Source organism: Apium graveolens, chromosome 1 (genome assembly GCF_009905375.1).
Source record: "Apium graveolens cultivar Ventura chromosome 1, ASM990537v1, whole genome shotgun sequence".
In the NCBI taxonomy this organism is placed as follows: domain Eukaryota; kingdom Viridiplantae; phylum Streptophyta; class Magnoliopsida; order Apiales; family Apiaceae; genus Apium; species Apium graveolens.
Genome location: NC_133647.1, coordinates 155,135,806 through 155,147,985, shown reverse-complemented (window position 1 = coordinate 155,147,985; position 12,180 = coordinate 155,135,806). Strand labels below are relative to the sequence as shown.

Below are 12,180 nucleotides of genomic sequence, written 5' to 3'. Positions count from 1 at the left end.
ATTGTTAACTTGCCTTATGTGATTGATGATGATTTCACTAGCCTCATCTTTAGACTTTAGGAAATATGTCCAAGAGAACTTTGAAAAATCATCTACAATTACTAGGCAAAATCTTTTCTTTGAAATTGACAATACATTGACTGGTCCAAACAGATCCATGTGAAGCAGTTGCAGAGGCTCTTCAATTGCTGAATCAAGTTTCTTCCTGAATGATGCTTTGATCTGCTTCCCTTTTTGGCAGGCATCACACAGTCCATCATTTGTAAACTCCACTAGAGGAATGCCTCTTACTAGTTCTTTCTTTACCAGCTCATTTATGGTCTTGAAGTTTAAATGGGATAGCTTCTTGTGCCATAGCCAACTTTCATCTTGACTTGCTTTACTGAGAAGACAAGTTACAGATTCTGCTTTAGTTGAGTTGAAGTCAGCTAGGTACACATTTCCTCTTCTCACACCAGTGAGAACCACTTTGTTGTTTTGATTATTAGTCACAACACAGGCTTCTTTATTGAAGGTTACTGAGTTGCCTTTATCACAAAGCTGGCTGATACTCAACAGATTGTGTTTGAGACCATCCACTAAGGCAACCTCTCCAATGATGACATTATCCTTTGAAATCAAGCCATATCCCACAGTATAACCCTTGCTGTCATCTCCAAAAGTAATACTTGGGCCAGCTCTCTCCTTAAACTCTGTGAGCAGGGTAGAATCACCAGTCATGTGTCTTGAACAACCACTATCCAAGTACCAAAGATTCCTTCTGTTTCCCTGCACACATCAAAATCAAATCAAGTTGATTTTGGTACCCAAGTTTCCTTGGGTCCTGCCTTGTTAGCTTTCTTCTTCTGTTTCTTAGGTCTTAACTCATTTGACTTAGGAATTTCAGATTCTTCCTTAGTCATTTGGGTTGGCCCTTTGAAACCATTTAATGCAACAAAATTATCATGCATATTATGGCTAACAGGAAATGACATGCTTGGTGCAAACATGTTATTCCAGTAAGGCATGCTAAATGGCATTTGAGGCATATTGTATGCAGCATAATATGGATTAGGTGCAAATGGCATATTAGCAAACTGTGCATTCATACTCTGTGTAGACATAGCATTAACAGGCATGGGAGGCATGGCATTTATGTTGGGAAATTGAGACTGAACAGACATGAGAGTAGGCATGTCAGATTTGCAATTAACAGAGAAATGATTTACACTACCACACTTGACACAGATATTCCTAGGAGCATATTTATCAGGTGTGTAGTTATTGTGTTTGTTAATCCCTACTTTACCATTCCTATTGTTTTTCCTTTTAGTCTTTATTTTTACCTCAATTTTCTCAAGTCTGTCACTTAACTGTTTGACAGTCATGTGACCAACATTAGCCTTTTTCCCTTTCTTAGCTTGACTTTACTCTCCTGAAACAAAGTTCTTGGAAACAGACCCATAATTTTCATTTAGCTTGATTAATTTGGCTTTGCTAATGGGTTTGCTTACAGTCGACGGATGAGGATTTTCATCATTCGACGGATAACACTTTTTATTATCCGACGGATAGTCCTCATCATCCGTCGAGTCTACATCTGTCAACAACCCATGTACCAAAATAGGTTCTAGTTTCTCTTTATTCTTCTTCCAGGCTTCATCACAAAAAGACTCAATTTCTTGAACTTTGGTGATTTGAGCATGAACATCCCTGGATGTTTTCCATGCTTTAATCACCTCTCGTTCACGCTCGAGCTGCTTCTTCAAAATTTCTTCCTTTTTCAAGGACTCATTTAATTCCTCCTTGGCAATCTTACACTCAATTTTTAGTTTCTCAAACTCAACAAACTGAGAATCAAGCACATTATTCCTTTCACTTAAAAACAAGTTGTTTTATTTGATTTTAGCATTTTCTTTAGTGAGGGACTTAAGTGTAACACGTAAATGATACAATTCTGTAAACATGTCATTTATGGCATCATTACACTCAGCTTTAGATAAATGTGCAAGGTTTGTAGTGATTACCTGATTGCTTGAGGAACTTGTCTCTGTTTCATCAGACTTGGCCATTAGGGCTAGATTGACATAGCTGACATCTTCATCTTCATCCAAACCATCTGCTGCCCAGTCTTTCTCTTGTGTAATAAAAGCCCTTTCCTTTTGTTTGAGTAGATCAAAGTATTTTTGCTTATAATCCACAGACTCAAACCTTTTTTTACTGGAATCTGACTTTCTACACTCATTTGTAAATTGCCCTGCCAAGCCACATTTGAAACATTTGAATTTTGACTTATCCACCATGTTTCTATTTGGCTTGGCTGCTCCAAAGTTCTTCTTGAACTTGAGCTTGACAAATCTCCTTGAAAGAAATGCTAGGTGCTCATCAATGTCCTCCATGTCATCTTGGCTCAATGATTCTTTACTTTCTGCAGCTAGCCCCTTACCCTTATTCTCACAGACCTTTGAAGTTGATTCTATAGCTTCCATCTTCACTTCCTTCTCCTTTTCCAGATCAACAACTAGTGCAATGGATCCTCCTTTCTTCTTTCCTCTCTCCATTCTTTCATCCTGCTCTATCTCAAGCTCATAGGTCTTCAGAATGCCATACAGTCTCTCCAAAGTAAACTCCTTATAATCTTGTGAGTTTCTCAATGAGACTGTCATTTCCATTCCTTTGGAGGAGATCTGAGAAATTTCAGATTGGAGTCTTTAGTCTGATAGACTCTTCCATGCAACTTAAGAGCATTTAGTAGTTTTTGGAATCTACTAAAAATGTCAATGAGTGACTCACTTTCTTCATTGTGAAAATGCTCATATTGCTGAATCAGGAGCTACATTTTATTTTCTCTTACTTGCTCAGTGCCATCACAAATTATCTGTATTGTGTCCCAAACTTCCTTGGCAGTTTTGCAGTTGATGATGTTATCAAGCATGTCTGCATCAACACCATTGAACAGAATGTTCATGGCCTTTTTATCTTTCCTGACTTGTTCAATGTCAGGATCAGACCATTCATGCCTTGGCTTTGGAACAGATGGCTCGTTTCCTGTTGCAGCTCTCATTGGGACATGAGGGCCTCTTTCTATGCAGTCCACATAGGCCTCATCTTGAGAAAGCATATGAAGATGCATCTTTACCTTCCAATGATGGTAATTATCTTTATCAAGAAAAGGAATCTTGACTCCAACATATTTCTTGTTTATCTTGCGGAATTGTTTTGATCTTTAAACTCTTTGTAGATTAAGAGCTTGCTCTGATACCAATTGTTAGTCCCTTAACAATATAGCAAGAATTACAAAGGGGGGGTTGAATGGAATTCTTGAACCTTTTTCTCGAAATAAAAATGTTCAACTCGAATATAGATATAATGTTTTGATTAGCACAATGCGGAATAGAAACTTAATTGAATCAAAACATAAGTAATTAAAAACAAGAGTCTTTAAAAACTTTCTAGTGGATTTAAACAATTCCACCAGAGATATATATAATATATCGAGAGGACTCTGTGTGCAAGAATGCTCACAACTGCTTACAAAAGGAACTACTGAGAATACAGGAAATGCTAATAATTCTGCTTACAAAGATTTCTCTGTTTTTGTGTTTCTCAGCTATCTCAGTTTTTTTTTCTATTTGCTACACTCTTGGTTTATATAATACCAAGATTACAAAGTCAAAAAACTGAACAAATATAAAAACTATCAGTCTTAAGTTTTGCTGTTTTTCGTCCTCTATTACCCAGTTAATGAGCTTCCACAATGTGTTTGTATACATCTCGACGGCTGTGTGTCAGCTTTCACTGTTCAACTGCTGTTTGAATTCTTCATATGATCATTCGTCGACTTTCAGAACATCCGTTGATGGTTTAATTGATCATCCGTCGACTGCTATATTAAACATCCGTTGATAGTCATTTGATCATCCGTCGATGGCTTTGTTAATCATCCGTCGGTAGCTATTTTGGCACTTGACTCTATTTCACTTATGCAGAATTACAAGACATCATTTATGTACAATTAATCAACCTATTCTGCATATCTAGTTAAAGTCAACATGACTTATATGCTACTACAGATTCTATACAAAGGTGCATACATAACTGTGCTACAAACTTATAATTACATAAGCTACTCACTCGATGGATAATAAGTTAATCATCCGTCGGGACTATAATGAGTTATCCGTCGGGACTATAATTCTTATCCATCGAGTGCTACATAATTTCACTAAGTAAATTCTACTTAGATGTTTTGTTTATGTAATCATCAAGTACACAACATATGCACAACACCTGATGGCTCAATACACTTAAAGCAAGTCATGATAAAATCTGGTATGCAATTTAATTATGGATTTGTGGGGGATTGTTAGAAAATGGAAAGTTTGAGGCATATTTTATATATATTCTTGATATGATTTCCGGAAACTAACACTTGCAGGTTGTTCCTTGACATGAGGACTTAAACTTTCATATTTGGATCTAAGATATTTTCTTAGTGGAATCCATGAATATATTGAGACAAAGTTGCTTGTTTGAAATGGGTTTTGGGGATTTTGTCCCATATTGGTATTGTAAAAGAAAGATATTGAGTTTATATAACATCTTTTGTTAGTGTTGTTTACAACTACTAGCATAAGTGAAATGCTTGTGTGGCCTAGTGCTAGTGGGAACTCTTATATTTTTCTTTTCTATTACAAGTTTAATTATTTATATTGATTATTTAATTATTAATATAAAATATATTGAGTAAGGATTATTTTAATCATACTCTGAATATATTTTGTAATAATAATAATAATTAATCAGGATATAATATAAATAATAAGGAAAACTCATTTTGTTTACTTTTTCTGTTTTGTTACTTGGTGTACCACATCGAGTAAAATAGAAGAAAAGCAACTTGAGATGCCTATATATTGAGAGGTATACTTGAGGTTAAAATGATACAAGTCTCGGTGCCTACCTCGCAAACATATATGAGTTGCATAGATTTTTTGGGCAAACTGAGGTGCGAGTCGCCGTTGATCATTGTTGGTTCTGTGGCCAGATTGATCTGTTGCTGTTTTATCCTGGAAGCGATATTGCTGCATTCCATCACAGCTTAAGTGGGGGGCAATAATCTCTTCAAGAACAGTCAAGTCCTCTTGAAGGATTTGGCGACTCAGCTGTTGTGTTCTTCTTCTTATCAGAATTTGGAAAGCGATAAGAGATAAGTTTTCTTTACTTTCTTTGTCAATTACAGTCTTTATAGTTTGTTATTGCCTTCGTGTTTTATTTCGTTAGTTGGTTATTTGCCATGTTCTTGTTATTATATAAATAACTGCTCATTGTTGCTGTGTAGTTAGAATTATACCCAACAAAATATACATGGACTCCTGTACTCAACAAAAAATAAGGACTTGATAGAACTTAATTCTCCGTCTCTCTCTCACACATATATCTCTTCAATATCTAATAGGACAATATGAACATAATATTGGTGAGACTTTTTATTCTAAGTAAAATATAAGATTTCCCTGTATGTTAATATACTTAAAAAAATGTTGTTAATGAGATTTAAATCGGAGTTTAGCCAATAACATGCACACTTCAATACCACTATGCCAATATATCTTTTGTATTATTAATCATACACTTAATAGCTATTTGTCGCGTTATAGTTATATAATAACATTTTAATCATATTTTTCTTTTTATATTTGCTGATTTAGTTACCTATATATTTCAAAAATAATTAAGTTACTATTAAAATAATAATACTAATCGATATTTTACATATAAAATAACTATTTTACGAAAAGAATAGATGAGTTAACACATAATATTTATTTAATTAACGATGTTATACCTTTTAAATTAACGTTATATTAAATTTTATGATGTTACGTATAAGAAATGGTTAATAAACTCTAATGATCATGTATATAATTATAAGAAAAAAAAATAAATCAAATTTATTATATCTACCGATCATGTATAAACTTATACGAAAATTAAAATATATAGCACGTATTTGTTCAATACTAATAAATACTCTTCGATTAAAATTACAATCCAAGATAATAATTATTGGTATGTGATGTGTTAAAATTTTTGCATGAGCTCAACTTAACTCATAAAAGAATGGAGCATAATTGGCATGGATTATGATGTCTTGTGATACGGGTTGGTCATGAGGTTTGTGGTTTTGGAAGTACGAGGTTCAGGTCATGGTCATGATATGTGCTGGAAGGCATAAGGTACGGTCCTTGATGGGAGTTGAAAAAAATGGTGAGTTGGTAATGCAGGAGTATCAGCTTACAAAATCAGTGTTTTATTAGGATTGTACCTTTTAAAATGAAAGAGAATAATTTCTATTTTTATGAAATGGACTTCTAGTGAAATTCTATCACCATAAAATATGATAAATTTTAATAATAAAAAAAAATACACATGATTTCATGGTAATTGTGTCTCGGTTCGGTTATGGTAATTATTTTTTAAAAAGAAAATTTTAATACGGTATATATTATAATTTATGTTGATTCAATAAAAATAGGTAACAATCTCCGATCATACCTAAATACTACTCTCTTTGTCCCATTAAATTCTATACATCACTTTTTGGCATGCTTTTCAATGTTCAAATATCATATAGTTGCATAATATTTTTTTGAAATTTTTTTTCCTGAATAAAAATTTAAACATTAAACTTTTATTTTAGAATTTTTTTTTAAAAAAAATATTATATAACTATACAATATTTGAACATTGAAATGCGTGAAAAAAGTATACATAGAGATCTTAACGGGACCGAGGCAGTAATACTTATCGGTTGGTTCTTAGCCAAAAATCTTGCTTGCTATCATTACCCCTCAAACAATACCAATGTTGATTTAAAATAATAATAACAAAATAAATAATAATTTTCTAAAAACTATCTATACTTTATTATTATTATCAAAATAGTATGTACTATTATCAAACTACATCAATATTATGGAAACATGTTTCAAAACAATTATTAAAATTATTAAAAAATATGTATGTTATTTTAAACAAGTATACTTAAGAAAGATATATTTTTTAACAAATATGAAATGTAGCTTAAATTGTATTAAAATTGTATATTGGAATGTATACTATTTATACTAAATTATAATATTCAAAATTTGAACAAATTCGAATATAATACTTTGAAAATAAATATCTATTATATTTATAATTTATATTTGTATGATAAAAAATAAACATTATATTAACAATGAGGCAACAAATGTTAAAATTTATCCGTGTATCGTACGAATTATACGCTACTTATATATAATTAATATACACGAGTTATTGACTTATTGTTGTGATACGATAATTATGTAGTAATATAGTAATTTCAGAAATTAAAATAATTGATATAAGATTTAATGTGAATAAAATAATTTGAGAAAAGTTAAAACAATATATTTAATATAAATAAAATAAAGCAGAGGAAGATTCAAGAGGCACATCCGCAACGATGTTAACATAACCTCGAGTTTGTATTAGGGAAATATCTAACATATATATAACATATATATATGTAAGCATTAAGTTGAAATCAACTCACATACCAATCCATTAATATAATTAATTTTTTTTAAATAAAAACTAATACATATCATAAAAATGAAAAGTAAGATGTTAAAATTTAAATAATAAACAATGATAAAGTCATTGAGTTGAAAAGATATAAAAGTATAAAATCTAGTAATTTTAAAGTTGATTTTTTTTTTGGTAAAATGTAATTTCAAGTAAATTAATAAGATCATTATTGACGAGGGCTTGCATACATTATTTTACTTTTTTAACAAATAATTAGATCATAATTTAGTCAAATATCAAAAAACCTCAAAGATATAATTTATAACGTAATTTAAAAATATTATTTTGTAATTTTCTCAAATTTTAATTTAAAAAATTAATAGAACATAAAAAATTCATAAAAGTTATTTATAAAGCATGTAAAAAGCTAGTAAAAATAGACACCCATAATACTTAAGGGTAGACCTGACAATACTTGTATACAACACATTAATACGGTATGGAACGAGACGAATAATTAGTGTTTGAGTTCAAAAATTTGGTACACGAACATACGAAAAAACACGAATATAATTAGTGTCAGATTTGGGTTTCCGATCTAGGTACACAACACGGAACCAAAGTATACGGAATAAACAAATAATTAAATTTTAAAAATATGTAACATACATATATATATATATATTATATATCAAATGTAAATTTACCTATTTTAAATAACATATATATAATTGTAAATACTAAATTATATTTTATTATTTCTCGATTGTTTACTATGTGAGCACTCCACTATTTCACTTTTAGACTTGGGCATACATGCTTTTAAAGACATTTATTATCGATAAACTAAATTTGTTAATTATCTATTATATTTTTTAATAATTAATTTTTTTTATATATAATCCGTGTACACAAATTCAAATGCGTCAGATTCATATTTAAAATTTAGTATACGAAAACACGAAATTAGACAAAATATTTGTACACTAACCCGAAACGTTGTTAAATCTATCACCACAGGTTTTAATTATGATATTCCATTTTTTTAGGTGTCGCTCAAATCAAGACTCTTGTGGGCGGTAGTAAGTGAGTACGTGGCTTTGAAAAGTTGCAAGTTTATGTGATCAATTTGAATTGGCCCATTTATTTGCATTTAATTGGGTTAGTTGGCAAATGGTCTTTACTGGGCCATTTAATGGAATTGGGTGCCTTCCCAGTAGGCCCAACAACAACCACTACAACTACTACTCCAAAAACATTCAAGATTTTTTTTTGCTAAATGAGATTTCATTTAATTACATAGCAGCTAACAGCTATTTATCACTAGAGAACACTTCTGAGATTTGGCAAATCCACCATCATATTTACGGTTGTATATCAGGAAGAACAATATAAACAGTTTGATGCTAGATTCGGTTCACAAATGAGCTAAACTTTAACATGATTTTTAAGGTTCGTTTCATTAATGTGCAAGACTTTAATTTTTACTCGATTTGGGTTTAAGCTCAAGTTTGACATTCGCGGTTGAGAGCGTTGTACACTATTCATTTAGAGCCCTGATCACATTACAAAGCAGATGAGAGAGCAAATAATTTCCTCTCTTTCAAGCTCTCAGCAGTTTCTTTGAGGCTCTCCCCGAAAGGGATGTAGTTGATGCCCAAGCTTTTAATTTTCTCCTTGGAGACCTGATAGGTTGCAACAAAGGGCTTGTCATTCGCACACCTGGAATTTTTGTATATGAACACTATTATATAAGTAACAATCTGTATCTAAAAATGAATGAAGATGAAGATCCAGCTACTCTGAGTGATCATCTTCTCATTATATCTAGACAATAGACATTTTTCACTCGTATATATGTTTATGTAAACATGGCAATATATCTATAATAATATGACAATGATATTTTAGCAGGAACTTTGTCAGATATAACTCAATCTCAGACAATCAGAACCACAAATGTCGCAACAGATTCTATCTGTTAAATATAGAGAGACTAGTTGACTACAAAATGCAACAACATAGAAGAGAAGTACAGATGATCAAACTGGGGAACTAGTGGAATTAATATATACAGTACTACATTATGCCCGAGGTCAGGTTAGCATGGATATAAGTACGCTTGTAAAATATCATTAAAGAAACAGTTGGGGCTGGAAAAACTAACCTGAGTACTGGAAGTTGCAACGAAGGATAGAGATCCCGCAATTTATCAACAAGTTCTGAGTAGTGTACAACGCTCTCAACCATGCAATATCTTCCCTTAGCTGACGTAATCTCAAATGCCTGAATATGTGCATTAGCCACATCCTTTACATTAACCCACCCCAAACTAGCATTTGGATATGTATGCACTCCTGCATATATAAGAAAACATAATTACTCAATGAAGTTAGTCAGAAAGTACAAATTCATATTACAGTAATATTTGTTAATTTGATGATGAATGTTAGCTATATTGTCATTTCTTGTGCTTCAGTTTTAATTAAATGACTACAAACTAAGCCACTGAAATTAAAGCTTTATAGGGCCATCACCTTTTATTAGGTTCAAAAGTGCAGCAGCGCTTGTGTTGAGACTTGGTTGCAGAAGAGGTTCGATAACCATTGCAGGGTTTACTGTAACCATGTCAATTCCTCTTTCTTTCACGAACTTCCAGGCGGCATCCTCAGTTAATGTCTTTGAAAGAACATACCACGGCTGGTACAGTCAACAAGAGAGGCATGGGGAGAGAACCACAAATTGAAAGTTCAGATAATCAAGTGTCATCTATGGGATTAACTAGCTATTTGGAAACCATCACTATCACAATTGCGTGCAATATATATTAGTCAAAAGCTACTCAACAGACCATGGACATAGAGGACAACAAAGGTACGGACCTTTCTTTCTTTGCATTACTCTATATCAGAAAACCATGTCTCATCAACTACGACATCAGGAGTCTTAGCCTATCATTGTATGTAACTGCTGCTACAGAAAAAGTCTAAACCACTCTTTTAGCTGATGGAGCTTTTGCACATGACCTGATAACATTTAGTGTTCCCTTGACTGCAGGATCAATCAATTCTGCCTGAGAAAAAAGAGAAATACAGTGAACCCTGTAAAGTTAATAAAGTGTCTTTATAAACAAGTAGAAAAAATATCACACTGAAAGGGAAAAAACTGAAAACTGTTATAAACCTTGACTGAAAATATTAGTTATGTTTAATGTAGAGGAAGTATAGGAGAATAGAAGATGGAGAGAAAGTTGTATTTCATTTCATTAGCTAAATGAGCTATTTATAGTAGTTGGTTTACAAGATTTACTAAGTAAGCTATTCAAATCTTTTTCATTAAGTATTACAAAACTTCCTCGATAAGCTTTACAAGTCTTTCTCGATAAGTTTTACAAGTCTTCCTCAGTAAGATTTGAGAGACTTCCTCGATACGCTTTGACAATCACATTATATTTATTCAAATATTTTAACACTCCCCCTTGATTGTCAAATGCGAGTTATTGCAAAGATTGACTGCTTCGTTAAAACCTTGCAAAGAAAAACCCAGTGGGATAAAAACCTTGACGAAGGAAAAAGAGTACAGCCTCCCCCTGATAAAATGTCTCACATTTTGACATTTTGATGTAGCAAACTTTTTAACCTCCGCATACCCATATTATTTCCCAGCTTCTCAAATATTGATGTAGGTAGTGACTTTGTAAGTATATCCGCAAGATATCGCATGAGCGAACTTGTTGAACATCAATATCACCATTTTCTTGAAGTTCATGAGCGTAGAAGAATTTTGGCAATATGTGTTTGGTTCGATCCCCTTTAATATATCCTTCCTTAAGTTGTTTGATGCAGGCCGAGTTATTCTCGAATAAAACTGTAGGATTGTCTGAAATATTTGATAATCCACATGATTTCCGAATATGTTGAATGATCGACCTTAGCCAAATACATTCTCTGCTTGCTTCATGAATTTCTAATAACTCTTCGTGGTTTGATGAAGTTGCAGCCATAGCCTGTTTTGTAGACTTCCAAGAGATAACAATATCACAATATGTAAATAGGTAACCTGTTTATGATCGCCCAAATGAGGATCTGACATGTATCCAACATCTGCATATCCGACTAGTCGTGATCTTGAATTGTTCGGGAAGAATAGTCCAAGATCGATTATCCCTCGAAGATATCTGAATATATGTTTTATTCCATCCCAATGCCTTTTAGTAGGGTCAGAACTAAATCTTGCCAACAGGTTCACTGCAAATGCAAAATCAGGCCGTGTGTTGTTTGCAAGATACACGAGAGCGCCAATTGCACTGAGATATGAAACTTCAGGTCCAAGAGTCTCTTCATCTTATTTTCTTGGACGGAAAGGATCCTTTTCAACCTCGAGTGATCGAACAACCATTGGTGTGGTTAGTGGATGAGCTTTGTCCATGTGGAACCGATCAAGAATCTTTTCAGTATAGTTTGATTGATGAACAAATATTCCTGAAGATAAGTGCTCCACCTGTATACCTAAACAAAATCTTGTCCTTCCAAGATCTTTCATTTCAAACTCATTTTTCAAATAGTTAGCAACATTAGTAATATCTTCAGTAGTACCGAAAATATTCAAATCATCCACATATACAGCAATAATAACAAAACCAGT

General features: G+C 32.5%; 1 pseudogene; it reads right to left on the bottom strand.

The window, feature by feature from the left end:
• Window positions 1–8,994: 8,994 nt before the first annotated feature.
• The window catches only part of LOC141668426 (phenylacetaldehyde reductase-like), a 166,351-nt pseudogene continuing 163,165 nt past the window's right edge, over window positions 8,995–12,180 (bottom strand).